This window comes from Enhydra lutris, unplaced genomic scaffold, assembly GCF_002288905.1.
Source record: "Enhydra lutris kenyoni isolate GAN:26980312 unplaced genomic scaffold, ASM228890v2 scaffoldscaffold59, whole genome shotgun sequence".
In the NCBI taxonomy this organism is placed as follows: domain Eukaryota; kingdom Metazoa; phylum Chordata; class Mammalia; order Carnivora; family Mustelidae; genus Enhydra; species Enhydra lutris.
Genome location: NW_019154143.1, coordinates 10916073 through 10929089, shown reverse-complemented (window position 1 = coordinate 10929089; position 13017 = coordinate 10916073). Strand labels below are relative to the sequence as shown.

The 13017-nt window shown below is 51.4% G+C and overlaps 1 pseudogene; it reads left to right on the top strand.

The window, feature by feature from the left end:
* The first annotated feature begins 868 nt into the window (after positions 1 to 868).
* Positions 869 to 1111, top strand: LOC111158390 (annotated as a pseudogene).
* Positions 1112 to 13017: the final 11906 nt, after the last annotated feature.

The following is a 13017-nucleotide window of genomic DNA, read 5'->3' as shown; positions in this document are numbered from 1 at the left end:
ACTGAAGTTGGACCTCCACCTGATACCATATGCAAACATTAACTCAAAATGGATCAATGACTTTAATATGAAAGCTAAAACTTTAATAGAAAAGCTAAAACCATAAAATCCTTAGGAGAAAATACAGAAATAAACCTTCATGATGTCCTACTTGGCAACAGATTACTGGATCTGACAAGAAAGGCATAAAAACAACAGACAAATATAGTTAGATTGGACTTCATCTAAATTTGAAACTTTTGTGCATCAAAGGACATTATTTTTTAAGATTTTATTTTTTTTAAGATTTTATTTATTTATTTGTCAGATAGAGAGATGGCAAGAGAGGGAACACAAGCAGGGGGAGTGGGAGAGGGAGAAGCAGGCTTTTGCCTGAGCAGGGAGCCCAAGGCATGGCTCCATCCCAGGACCTTGGGATCATGACCTGAACCGAAGGAAGATGCTTTACAACTGAGCCACCCAGGCACCCCTTAAGATTTTATTTTTATGCGGTCTCTACACCCAACGTGGGGCTCAAACTCAATCCATATCAAGAGCCACACGCTCCACCGACTGAGCCAGCCAGGTTCCCCAAAGGACATTATTAAGAACATAAAAAGACAGCCAATAGAATAGGAGAAAACATTTATAAATCTTATATGTGATAAAGGTTTAATAGCCAGAATATATAAACTACTCCTACAAATCAACAACAGGAAAACAAACTCAGTTTAAAAATGTACAAAGGGTCCGAATAGACCTTTCTCCAAAGAAGATACACAAATGGCCAATAAGCCCATGAAAAGATGTTCACCATCGTTAGTTAGGGAAATGCAAATCAAAACCACAGTGATGTCGGGTTTGGCCTTGGCAACCACAGCCTGGCCCGATGTGATTCCAGATTCTGCCCGGGATCAACGTCATGGCCCTGTGCTTGTTCATCCCCAGTAAAGCCTCTGAACACATTCACAGGTTCACTAATGGGGGCAAGGAAAAAAGGTTTGCCCATTATTCATGTCAGCAGAGCTTGATGGAAAGAGATAGGCAGGTCTCTGGAGTTAATCGTTACCATGTGTCAAGGGGTTTGGAGAACATCGATCAAGGAAGCATTTTCCCGCTTGACGAAAAATAATTCGGTTATGCTCATCTACCCCTTCTAGAAGGTTACGCACCGTATTCATGTACCGCATGGTAAAACCAACGAAGAAAGTAAAATCCAAACCAAACCAAATAAGAACCACAGTGACATACTACTTCATCCCCAAGTGTTGGAGAGGAGGCAGGGACATTTGAACTTGAGGGCCGCCGATTGGAAGGCAGAGTGGGGCAGCTGCTGTGGAAAACAGTTCGGTGATCTGTCCAAACGCTAAGCATCCAGTTACCGTACGACTCAGCAAATTCCAGTCCTAGGTATAAATGCGAAAGAATTGAAAACAGAGGCTCAAACAGATACTTGCACACTAATGTTCATCGCAGCATTCTTAATCATAGCTGAAAGGTGGGTGCAACCAAGATGTCCATCGACAGATGTCTGGAGAAGGAAAGCATGCGTCTACACCCGCTGGAGGTTTATTGAGCCTTACAAGGGGATGACGTGCTGACACATGTCACAACATGAAGAGACCTCGGGAGTGCTTTGCTGACTGAAGCAGACACAAGAGGACAGATACGGTAGCTTCCACTCAGCTGAGGTGCCTGGCTTAGGCAAGTTCAGAGAGACAGAAGCAGAATGGTGGTCACCGGGGATGGGGCAGGGAAGGAACAGGAAGCTAAATTTAAAGGGCACAGAGTTTCCGTTTGAGGTGACAAAGCAGCTTTGGAAATAGATAGGGCGATGTTTGCGCCATGTCGTGAAGGTGCTAAAAGCCACTGAGCTGCACATTTTTTTTAAAATGACGATGGGGAGAAATGTGTGGGTGACAGTCTCACCACAGGTCATCAGGAACATGGTGGGATGAGCCACTGGCCCCTGCAGGCCATCGATGGTCCCCGAGCCACATTCCTCCCCAGCGTGGGGGACAGCATTCCAGAGCGGAGGGCCCTCGCCTGGGCCACAGAGGTGCCCATGCGATTCCCATGACGAGACCAACCGAGGGTGGGCCTTGGGCTCCACAGGGACCCGTCCTGGGGTTACAACAGTGTGGCCGCTGGAGATGTTCCTGAGGCAAATTGGAACGGCCATGCAGCCTTCCGGCCAACCCAGAGCTGCTGACTACCGGTGGGCTTCCGAGCATCTGATGTCTCTCAGGCACAAAATGTTCACCCTTTTAGGGGAGTAACAATAACGAAAGAAACCATATTCTATTAATTGACTAGTAAGAAACTCTCTCTTACACACACACACTCACACACACAGGCTCTCCCAAAGAGACCTCAGTCACAGATGCTAGCAATGACTCCTCTTTCCAGAAGGAGCACACCGTTTGGCACACTTGCAGGCCAGAACTCCTCATCTCTCTTTCCATGGGCATGAACACCCAGGCCACTGTCAGGGACCCCATGGAGTTTTCGGGTAGCTCCCTGCAAGTTAGGTGGTAACGGGGCTTCTTCATGGCGAGAGACTCCAGCTAGCTCTAATGAAAGAACGCAATGCATGGTGATGGGGGGCTCCGGGAATTGGGGAAGTGGGGGTCAGGACCGCTCCGGGAGCCTGGGGAAGCAGAAAGTACAAACCTGGCTACAGAGGAGGAGGCCGTCTGTCCCACAGACCCTCCTTTCTGCTTTACTCGCTGCAGGTGCCACCCCTGGGGAGGAAGGGCCTTCCAGCCAGGGTTAGGTCACAGACTTTCCATGAATGGCCCAGGGCAAGGAGAGAAAGGCTTTGCCTCCCAGACTTCCCTGGTGGAGGATGGACCGTAAGCTCATTCTGTCACCCATACCAGATGCCCTGGGGAGAAGCCATCCCCGGAAGGACCCTGGGAACCAACAGGTGCAGGGACAGACGAGGCCCAGCCAAAAGCCCAACACGGGAGGGGCGACGGATCTTTGCCCTTCCTGAACGAACATCCAGACCCCACCGCACTGAGACTCAAGGGTCAGGACCCACATGAGGCTTTGTAAACAGTTCCTCCAGGAACCTTAGGGGTGTGTTTGTGCATCTGGAGTGACTAGTGCCTGACAGAAAATTAGTGGACTTTTAACTTTGGCCACAGAGCCCAAGATCCCTCTGCTTTCTCACACACACACACACACAACCCCGCTGCCTTCCTCTCAACCTCTTGGCTGCCATGGGCTTCGGGCTGCCGCCGCAGACCCTCCAACAGAAAGCAGCTCTGGGCCGTCAGGTGGAGTGTTGGGAGATGTGCCCCCAGGGCAAACTCACAAAAAGACTCCTCTGGGGGAGAGTATGAAGTCCGGTGAGGTCATCCCCTGTCCCCCTGCAGCTGGGGGACATAGAAAAGACCGTCCTGGGATGTGGGACAAGGGACGACATGTTCCTGATCTCAGCAATCTGCGGCATTTGCACTGGTCCCAGGTCAAAGGCAGGGCAGGAGGCCAAGAGGTAGGGAGGGAGGCGGTGAGGGCCCAGCTGGCAAAGAGGGACACGGGGTGGGGGAGGGGGGGCTGGAGTGCGGGAAGCAGGCCAGGGTCAGGCCTCAGCAGCAGCGGCTGAGGTCAGTCACACAGGGAAGAGTTCTAGAGGAGGGGTCGGGCCAGGCTGGCGATCTGGAGAGGGGAAAGAAACCCGCTGACTCCGTGCCGGGCTTGTCACCAGCAGAAACATGCCAACCCTGAGACATGTTCCATTTAGCAGATGAGAAAGTGGCTGAGAGCACTCATCTTCCCCAAGGTGGGGCATGAAGCCGGTGAGCCCCACGAGTCAGGGGCTGAGCCCCAGCTGCTCTGGGTCAGATGGAACCAGCAAGTAGGAGACGAACGGGGCCGGGTGGGGACGGTAGGGAGATGAGCTTACCGTGGAGAGAGACCTTCCTGGGCATTTGGAATTGAAGCTGGGTATTGCCATCCCAGGGCAGGGGAGGGGAGCTGGGCAGGGTCCTGAGCACTCATCTCTGCCTTTTCCTATCTCCTTCTGTAATGACTGACAACCACTTCAAAGTGACATTTGAACTTTGACTGTGGGACAGCAGGTGTCACCCCTGTGAATTTGGCAGCGGTAAATAGAGTTGAAGGTTAGTTCACACCTTGACACATTTCCTTGGGGAGGAGGTGGCTCTCCCAGTGCTTTCACACGAGCAATAAAGTTGGTGCCCATGGACTAGAGGTCAGGAGAGAGTTTCTTTTTCTTTTCTTTTTTTTTTTTTTTTAAAGATTTTATTTATTTGACAGACAGAGATCACAAGTAGGCAGAGAGAGAGGAGGAAGCAGGCTCCACGTGGAGCAGAGCGCCCAATGTGGGGCTCGATCCCAAGACCCTGGGATCATGACCTGAGCTGAAGGCAGAGACTCTAACCCACTGAGTCACCCAAGCGCCCCAGGAGAGAGTTTCTTACAGGCCAGGGTACCCCTCGCTGGATGCCAGCCCTCCCACTGCAGACCTGCTTTTTTAGGTTCCTGGACCCAGCTCCAGTGTACTGGGGAATGGTTTCCTCCTCAACACCAAGCATTTCTCAGGCCACACCAGGGTGTCCCACAAAAGTCTCCCTTACACACACACACACACACACACACACACACACACAAGCACGCTTCAGACACCAATCCAAAGGCCAGGTTGTTCCCTGTGCTTCCAGCTCGCTGTAATTCAGAGGTTCCTAGGACCCCTCCTTGGGCTCGATTCATTTGCTAGAGCGGTTCCCCGAACTCAGAGAAGCATTTTACCTACTAGGTGACCGGCTTATTATAAAAGGATAAAACTCAGGAACAGCCAGGTGGAAGAGATGCTTAGGGCCCGGTGTGGTGACAGAGCTGGGAGCGTCCCTTCTTTCTCCAGGGGCACCAACCAGCCCCTTTCCAGCACCTGGGAAGCTCTCTGATCCCAGTCCTCTCGGGGTTTTATGAAGGCTTTATTACACAGGCATGATTGATTAAATCGTTGGCCATTGGCAATTGATTCCAACTGCAGCCTCCCTCTCCTCCCTGGACGGGTGGAGTATAGACTCTCTAATCACCTGGTTGGTTCTCCTGGCAACCAGCCCCCTCGCTTAGGTTACCTAAAAGCTTTCCAGCAGTCACCTCATTAACATAACAAAGACACCTTTATCACTCTTATCAGGGGAAATTCCAAGGGTGAAGGAGCTTTGTGCCAGGAATAGGGTGTAAGAGGAAAATAGATTTATTACAAATCACAACAGCACCCCTCCCCCGGCATGGTCCCCTGCCCTTCAGCTCTGCCCACCCGGTGGGTGTAGACAGGCAGGGAATGCTGGGCCGAGGGCCTGTGACGCTGCCCCTCGTCGGCCCCTGAGTCGGGAGTGCGACCCTCTGAGCTCGTCCTCTGCAGAGGAGCTCTCAGCAATTCACAGAGAACATCTCTCTGTGCTCTGCAGCCTGTCCCGGATTCACGTTTTCTCTCCCGCACAGATGTGGCCCTTTCCCCTGATCACTGAAGTCACGCAAAGATGAAGGTAATTCTGAGTGATGTTCTACAGGATCTCAGGCCAGATTGGCGTAGACCAGCATCTGTTCAAGTTCAGTCCGTATTTCCTCTTGCCTTCTCAACCTGGTGTCTGAAACAAGAACTGAATTAGAACAAATTAACTGATACCGCGTAGCTACTAGTAAGAGTTACGCTGGGGCACATGGCTGGCTCAGTCAGTGGAGCATACAACTCTCGATCTTGAGGTTATGAGTTTTGAGCCCCCCATTGGGCCTAGAGCTCACCAAAAAAAAAACAAAAGAAAAAAAAAATGCACATAGCCTATCCTGGGAACCATGCTGAACTCTTCTCAGGACTGTTCTAGGAGTCTCATCACGACCTTACAAGGAAGGCTCAGTTACTGATCCCATTTAACAGGTGAGCAAACTGAGGCTCAGAAAGGGTTGATGAACAGCACAGGGCAATGACCCTGTAATGTTGGAGCCCCAGCCCATGCTCTATTTCACTTACATATAATGCTATCACCTCCCTTCAGCTCCCCACCCCTGATCCTGGTGGTCTCTTTAATTAGGAAAGATTTTTCAAAGGAGAATAAGCAGTATTACTGGGGATATACTTAACTGTCAGATTCCATGCTTCCCCATGATATCCTATTTTTTTAAGAGTATTTATTTATTTATTTGACAGAAAGAGAGATCACAAGTAGGCAGAGAGGCAGGCAAAGAGGGGGGGGGAGCAGGCTCCCCGCTGAGCAGAGAGCCCGATGTGGGGCTCAATCCCAGGACCTGATCATGACCTGAGCCAAAGGCAGAGGCTTAACCCACTGAGCCACCCAGGCGCCCCCCACAATATCCTATTATTCCCAAAACTCCCAGCATTGCAACCCAGTGCTCTGTTAGGATTAGATAGACGAGTGGGGCAGCTGTTGCCTTCTGCACACTCTTCTAAAAAGGATCAGGATTAAGGTACTGGTTCTCAGCTAAACGTTTGAAAATGGTGAACGCCCAATATGCATCTGCAGTGCTTTGCTGAGCAGCCTCGAGGAGAGACATTCAGAAAGTTAAAGTGAAAACCCAGCGCGACTTTGTCAATTTCAAGATGCGGCGCCAAGGAAACACGCTGTGCGGGGAAATCTCTTCTGATACTGGTTGATCTTACGAATGGAGCGGCATCCGTAGGAACACCGGCAAAGTGTGTAGCTGTCCTCCAGGGAAGGGAGCTCCCGAAAACCCGCAGCTGCCTGGCTGTGGCCAATTTTTGGTTTTAACCACTAATTAAGCTCCGTTTATTCAGGACAGACTGCCTTACTGATCAGGAGAAAGAGACTCCACGCTCGTGGTAAGAGGCCCTCTCTGTGTGTCCAGGACCCCTTCGTCTATGCACTTAGCTGGCAGCCAGGCTCTGTTTTGGTGCTCAGCCCGTCTAGACAAGCCTCCTCTCCACTCTACCCAAACCAGGTCCGATTTGAGGATTAAGGTGTCCACATTTTTGCACTATTAGCACAGTTAAAGAATGATAACAACGAATATAAAACCACCAACCAACATCAAAAGACCTAAGCGTGAACTATGCTAAAGAAAGCCAGCCTTTGGGGGCTTGGGCGGCTCAGATGGTTAAGCATCTGCTTTCGGTTGGGTTCAGGTTGTGATCTCCGGGTCCCGGGATGGAGCCCCACATTGGGCTCCCTGCTCAGCAGGGAGTCTGCTTTTCCCTCTGCCTCTCCCCCTGCTCCTGCTCTGTCTCTTTTGTCTTTCTCTCTCTCTCTCAAATGAATAAATAAAATTTTAAAAACAAAACAAAACATCAAAACCACAGAAAGAAAAGGAAGCTGGCGTTGATAGTGGCAGAGGGAGAAAGTGGAGGGTAATGCATTGAACACTAGGTCTCAGGACAGACCCTGGTTCTCCTCTGAGTCTGCAGTAGTCTGGGATCTGGCAGTGACCTTCGGGAGCTCCTCCACAGGTGACTCAAAGAACCCAGACCCAGAGCCTCCATGAGCACTTCGGGATGATCCTCAGGCTTCCTTGGGGTGGGACGGGGACATTGGCAACACTGCTGCTATGCTGGGGAATGCACCCCAGACTTGATAGCTGGTTGGGGCTGACAGTGCCTTGGGATCTGCTTCGCAGAGGTGGGAGGGGAGGTCTGGCCAGGCCCCATACAATGACCCCCCTGCACTGGTGCAGATGAAGAATGGAAGTTCTTGTCCAGAGCTGCTGCATATCCCAAGTCACTTCTCCCCCAGCCCACCCCACATCCCTCGGTGCTCCAGAGGGTCCTGGGGCCAGCCCGATGACCCCCAGCACACACTGCCCCAGGGACCGCAAGCAGAAAGCTCCTTTTTCTGCCTGTTTGGGTGCAGTTGGGGTAATTTTTAATACATTCCTTTTTGCTCTTCATCAACTTCCAATGTATCAAGATGTCCTAAGGGCAAAAGAACCGATTTAACTCTCTGATTAGAAGGAAGGCTCTTGGCCTAACGCCTCACTCATTTTGAAATACTGACATTAACCGGGGGAAAATCACTCAAGCTCTCTTGTTACTTCCTGTGCTTAATTAAGTGGCTCCGCAGGTGACTCAACCCTTTTATTTTTCAGAATGACATCAGACTTATTTTCCATTTTAATAGCCTGGTTACTTCATTGATTTTTCAAAATCCAATTTCACTTTCTAGTGCAAGTTTTTATCTATTTTCTCCCCCTCCCCCCAGGAAGTGCTAACTCCCATCGTGGCTAAACCCCAACTATTACAAATGCCTCCATCTGGATTTTCGGGGAGGTTTTTTTGTTGTTGTTGTTTTGAGTCCAAGGTCCAAAATCAGAATTTGAAGAAGGAATTAGAGGTGTAATCCTTGCATGCCAAATAATTAATTTAAATAATTTCACAAAGTGTTGGAGTTTTCAAGTTAATGCACTATCTAGTGTTATTCCTGAGAGGGGTTCCCGCACCCCGGAGGTGGTGTTGGGGTCCCTGCCGAAAACCTCGTCTGCAGAAGCCACCTCTGGGCTCTCCACTCTTTTTTTTTTTTTTTTTTAAGATTTTATTTATTTATTTGACAGACAGAGATCACAGGCAGGCAGAGAGGCAGGCAGAGAGAGAGAGGAGGAAGCAGGCTCCCTGCTGAGCAGAGAGCCTGATGTGGGGCTCGACCCCAGGACCCTGGGATCACGACCTGAGCCGAAGGCAAAGGCTTTAACCCGCTGAGCCACCCAGGTGCCCCTGGGCTCTCCACTCTTGTCATTTCCTCCTGTCAATTCAAAGAGCATCTTTCCAACCTCCTAAGCTTGTTTTGAGCTCATTTAATACTTACCGGGTGGCTGTTCAACATTCATTCCTCTCCAGGTTAATTGCCATTGCTGATTGGTAAAAATCTGTTGTTGGAGGGTAGATGTGAGGATTTCTGCATCTTAACACGGTTTGGACTCACAGTCTCAAGAAAAAGCAGAGGCTGCTGATGTTTCGCAGGGCATGTGACATTTATTTATTGTTCGTTTCTCGTTTCATACGGGGGCTTTTGTTTGTTTCTTTGGAGCTTGAGCAAGCTGAGTGAATTTCATTTTCTGTCCCTGCTGAGGGGTTTTCCTCCATTTAAACGTCATGCCCTGATTCAGTTTCAAAAAAAAAAGGCCACCCTGGTGAGGCCGGGGAGAACACTGTTCACTCCTCATCATCCCATGGGGGGCAACACGCACAGAGACAGTAACAGCAGCCCCCGGTGGCCCTGGCCTTCCCCCTAGACAGGAAGGAAACCAGACCCAAGCCAGAGGTGAATCTTCTGCAGCCCAAAGCACTTCTTCCCCTTCCCCAAGTTCAATTACTACTTGAGAACTTGCCAGGGCTAGAAGCTCAGCAGGACTCGGTGATCCTTTTTTTTTTTTAATCCCAAGGAGGAGTTGAAGATATAACGCATGCCGTAGGTGCTCATTACATGTTCATTTTCTTCCTTCTTTAATTAATATTTGCATAATGACACATTGAGGGAATTCACGGGCTGCACCGCCGGAAGAACACCCACTCTGCTGATTGTTTTCTCCCGTGAGAAAGATGTCAACCATTGGCTGTCTACCTTCTTGCCCCTCGGACATCCCCCTTCCTCTAAAGAGCAGAGGAGATTGATTCTAAACTAACGTTCCATTTGAAGCAAAGCTGCCTCATGACGTCTGGGCCTGTCCCTTCAAAGAGTTCTTTCTAACCCATCGGATGTGATGAAAAATTATACCAGGCAGGGGTGGGGCCAAGACCCCTGAGCTGGTTCCCTGCACTTGAGTCGCTAACGATGACCCAGAAGGGCAGCCAGCCCAGAGAGACGCACACGACAAGACCGGTGGATGGTGGGGTGACAGGGCGAGAGCAGCCCTGGTGGTAGGGAATTACCTATGGAGGTGAGCACCCCAGATTGCTGTCAGCGTCCATAGCTCCGAGCCTCTGCTGCCACTGGGTTCCACGTATGGCTAGTCTCCCGTATTCCTGGGGCCTCCAACCCAGAGACAAATGGCAGCCCCTTGACCCAGGTCCCATACAAACTCCTCAAAAGCCATGTGTGCGTGGGAGGAGTAGGGACGCCTGGCTCACAGAAGGTATTCCACAAATATTGATAGGAAGAATTAGTCAAAGGACTCCAGATTGAACACTGACATAGAAGTCTTTGCACTTGGATGTCTCCAGCCCTCACCCTTGAGGGCCTTATGTTGGCGGCTTCGTCCTGCCATCCTGCAACACAGCTCTTCCTGCCGGTGCCGCCCTATGACCAGAGTTCACTCCTTATAGGCCTCAGCTAACCCCTTGCACTTTCCAGTCCCGCCTGCTGGGTCAATATGCTCCATCATCCCATTCCCCCATCCCAAAGTCTCCCGGGCTGTGTCTGCCATGGGAATACCCTCTGCCCAGAGCCTTGTCCTCACCAGGACGGGATGTAAGAAGGGTAGAGTGGCTGGATGGCAAGGAAGTGGTGGGTTTCTCAGAACACTGCTCCCCCTTGGATCACATCACCTGGGTTTCTCTGCTGGCGTTGATGTTCTGATAGAAGGGGCTGCCTTTTGGTGCAGTTTCGGGACACCAGGGCACCAGGTCATGATCAGTGGAGCTGAGGATAGCCTCTGATGCCTTTGATCTTTGGGGCCTGTCTCAGGGCCTTGTTGCTTTTCCTCTGTCTAGCTATGTTCATGTTTTCTTCTCACTTCCTCAAAACTGAGCAATAGTTTTAGGGATCACATAGAAGGAGTAAACTTGTAAAAAAAAAAAAAAAAAGATAAGAGAGTGGCTAACATGATATCAAGGGGGTCTTTACCTCTAGTGGAGGGGAAGGAGGAAGACACCATTTGTGGGCGCACCCTAGGACTCTTCTGTAAGATGCTGTTTCTGCTTTTAACCTTGACTGTGGGCCTCCAAGTGTTCCTGTATGATTATTCCTTAAGCCGCTGTGATACATTTTCTGCACTCTCCTGAGTGTGTGGTGCATTTCATAAGGTGTGTGGTTTCTTCCACAATAACCGACACTCTTAAGATACACTCCCGCCCTGGCTGCCCCTCCCCAGCCATTTTGCCTGGCTGGGCCAGGTCCAGGGCACATCTGGGAAGGGGCCCCTGCCACCTCCTTCCCCCACCCCTTCCACCACCACCAAGGCTGCATCCCGCCCTGGTTTCCGAAACCCGGGACCACTGCCGGATGCAATGTCGCGGACACTCCACCGTCTTCTACATCCCACCTGTACTGAACATAGACACGATAAACCAGAACGTGTCCCAGAGAGCTCTGCCTCTGCGATTACACCCACCCCCTCCTGCTGAGCTCTCCCCCGTGCAGGTGCATCTGTTCAGGAAGGCGCTGGTGTTTTCTGAGCCAGGACCCGCGTGACCATAGCCCGCAGGGGGCTGAGTGGCGAGGAGCTGAGCTCGCATGCCCAGTTCCATCCCCAGTGATTCTTCCCCCCCTCCCCAGTCCGCTAGCTGGGCTTCACTCTCCCCCATGACCTAGACCTTTGTGGCTCTTGTGCCCCAGCTCCCGGGTCATCGGGTCATCCCTCCACAACCTGTCAGCTGCCCCTTCCCTAGATTATCCATCCTGAGCTGTCACCTGCCCAGGTCCCTCCCTAGCCTTGCCTTTCCCCCACCTGATAACCTGGTGAGTTCACCTTGACTGTCTGCAGGGTTTCCTCTGCAAACATCAGCGGCCAGGAAAGGTCTCGGGGATGGCATATCCAACCTACCATCTCCAGCCTCACACAGCTGGCCACAGGACCAGTGCCAACGGTATGCCCTTCGTGGCCCTTTGGACTCAGGAGCTGCTATTGATTCTACTGGCCAGACACATGCCTTGCCTTTGAAGTGTTTGTCGACAAGGCAGACGTATTGAACCAAAATGGGAGTGGGGGCCGTCGGGAGGCGTGTAATGAATGTTTGCTGGCAGCAGTGAGTGCGTACTTGGGCAAACATTTGGAGAATGTCTAACTAGCATAGCCTGTCCTACGTGTCCGCGGATCTGTAGTGAGGATCCCACCCCAGTCAGGACAGGGCACGGGCTTTCCGTTCAAAGATGCTCTCCCAGGCCATCCTCCCTTCCTCTGTGCAAGGCAGCACAGTGTGAATGCTGCAGACGGGGCTGGATGCCCTTCCGATCCTGCGCGCTCCCGAGCTGTGTGCTCTGAGGCAAGTTCTATAGTTTGTCTGAGCCTCAGTTTCCTCCAGCATTGTCTGGAATGGTCATTTCTTCTCTGTGGGGTGGATGGGGCTTAAATGAGACAATGGGGGTAAGCCACTAGCAGGACACGTGGCACTTTCCTGGTTTTCAGTACTTGCTAGCTCCTTTCTCCTTCCTTCTACCTTCCTTCCTTTGCTTCAGGGAGTACTTAACTCTGGAAAATAATATTAGGCTACTTTGAAGAATAGCCAGAATCGGCCAGTGTCTCCCTTGATCCCTGGAACCAGGTAGTCCGCGGCCCGGGACCTGAGTCCAGCCCCTCACTCAGTGACCCCCGTGACCTCTCAGAGAACTGCCCCCTCTGAAGAAGCCCTACCCTGGGGCAGCGCTCTCTACCCAGCACCCCTGCCTCCTGCAAAGAGCCCCCTCTGAGGCCCCAAACCAGAGCAGGTGAGAGTTAGGGGCCTGTCAGCCTGAGCCTTGCGTTTTGCAGAGGGAGAACAGACCAGAGAGGGCACCCGGTCTGCCCCAGGTTGCCCAGCTTGCCAGCAAGGGTCCCCAGGACTGAAGCCACACAGCTCCACCTTTCACCGCATTGCCTCTCCCACCAAACATCCTTTCCTTTTGGTGATTTCCTTTAAGAAGCTCATTGAGCTCCTAAGACAAGCCAGGTAAATGTTAGAATCTTGGTTAAAAAGGAAACTGTCCCCCTACAAATGAAAGACTATGGAGAAAGCCTGTTGGCGAGAAAGCAGAGGGTTCGCAGGAAGATGCTGGCGGGACTCACGGCGGCCACCAAGCCGGCTGCATGTGGCATGGTGCCCGGCTGAAACGTGGTCCCTGCTGGGCACAGGTGCGCTTCCCCACAAGCAAGAGTCAGAGATGTCATCGTTTGTCCTGGTTT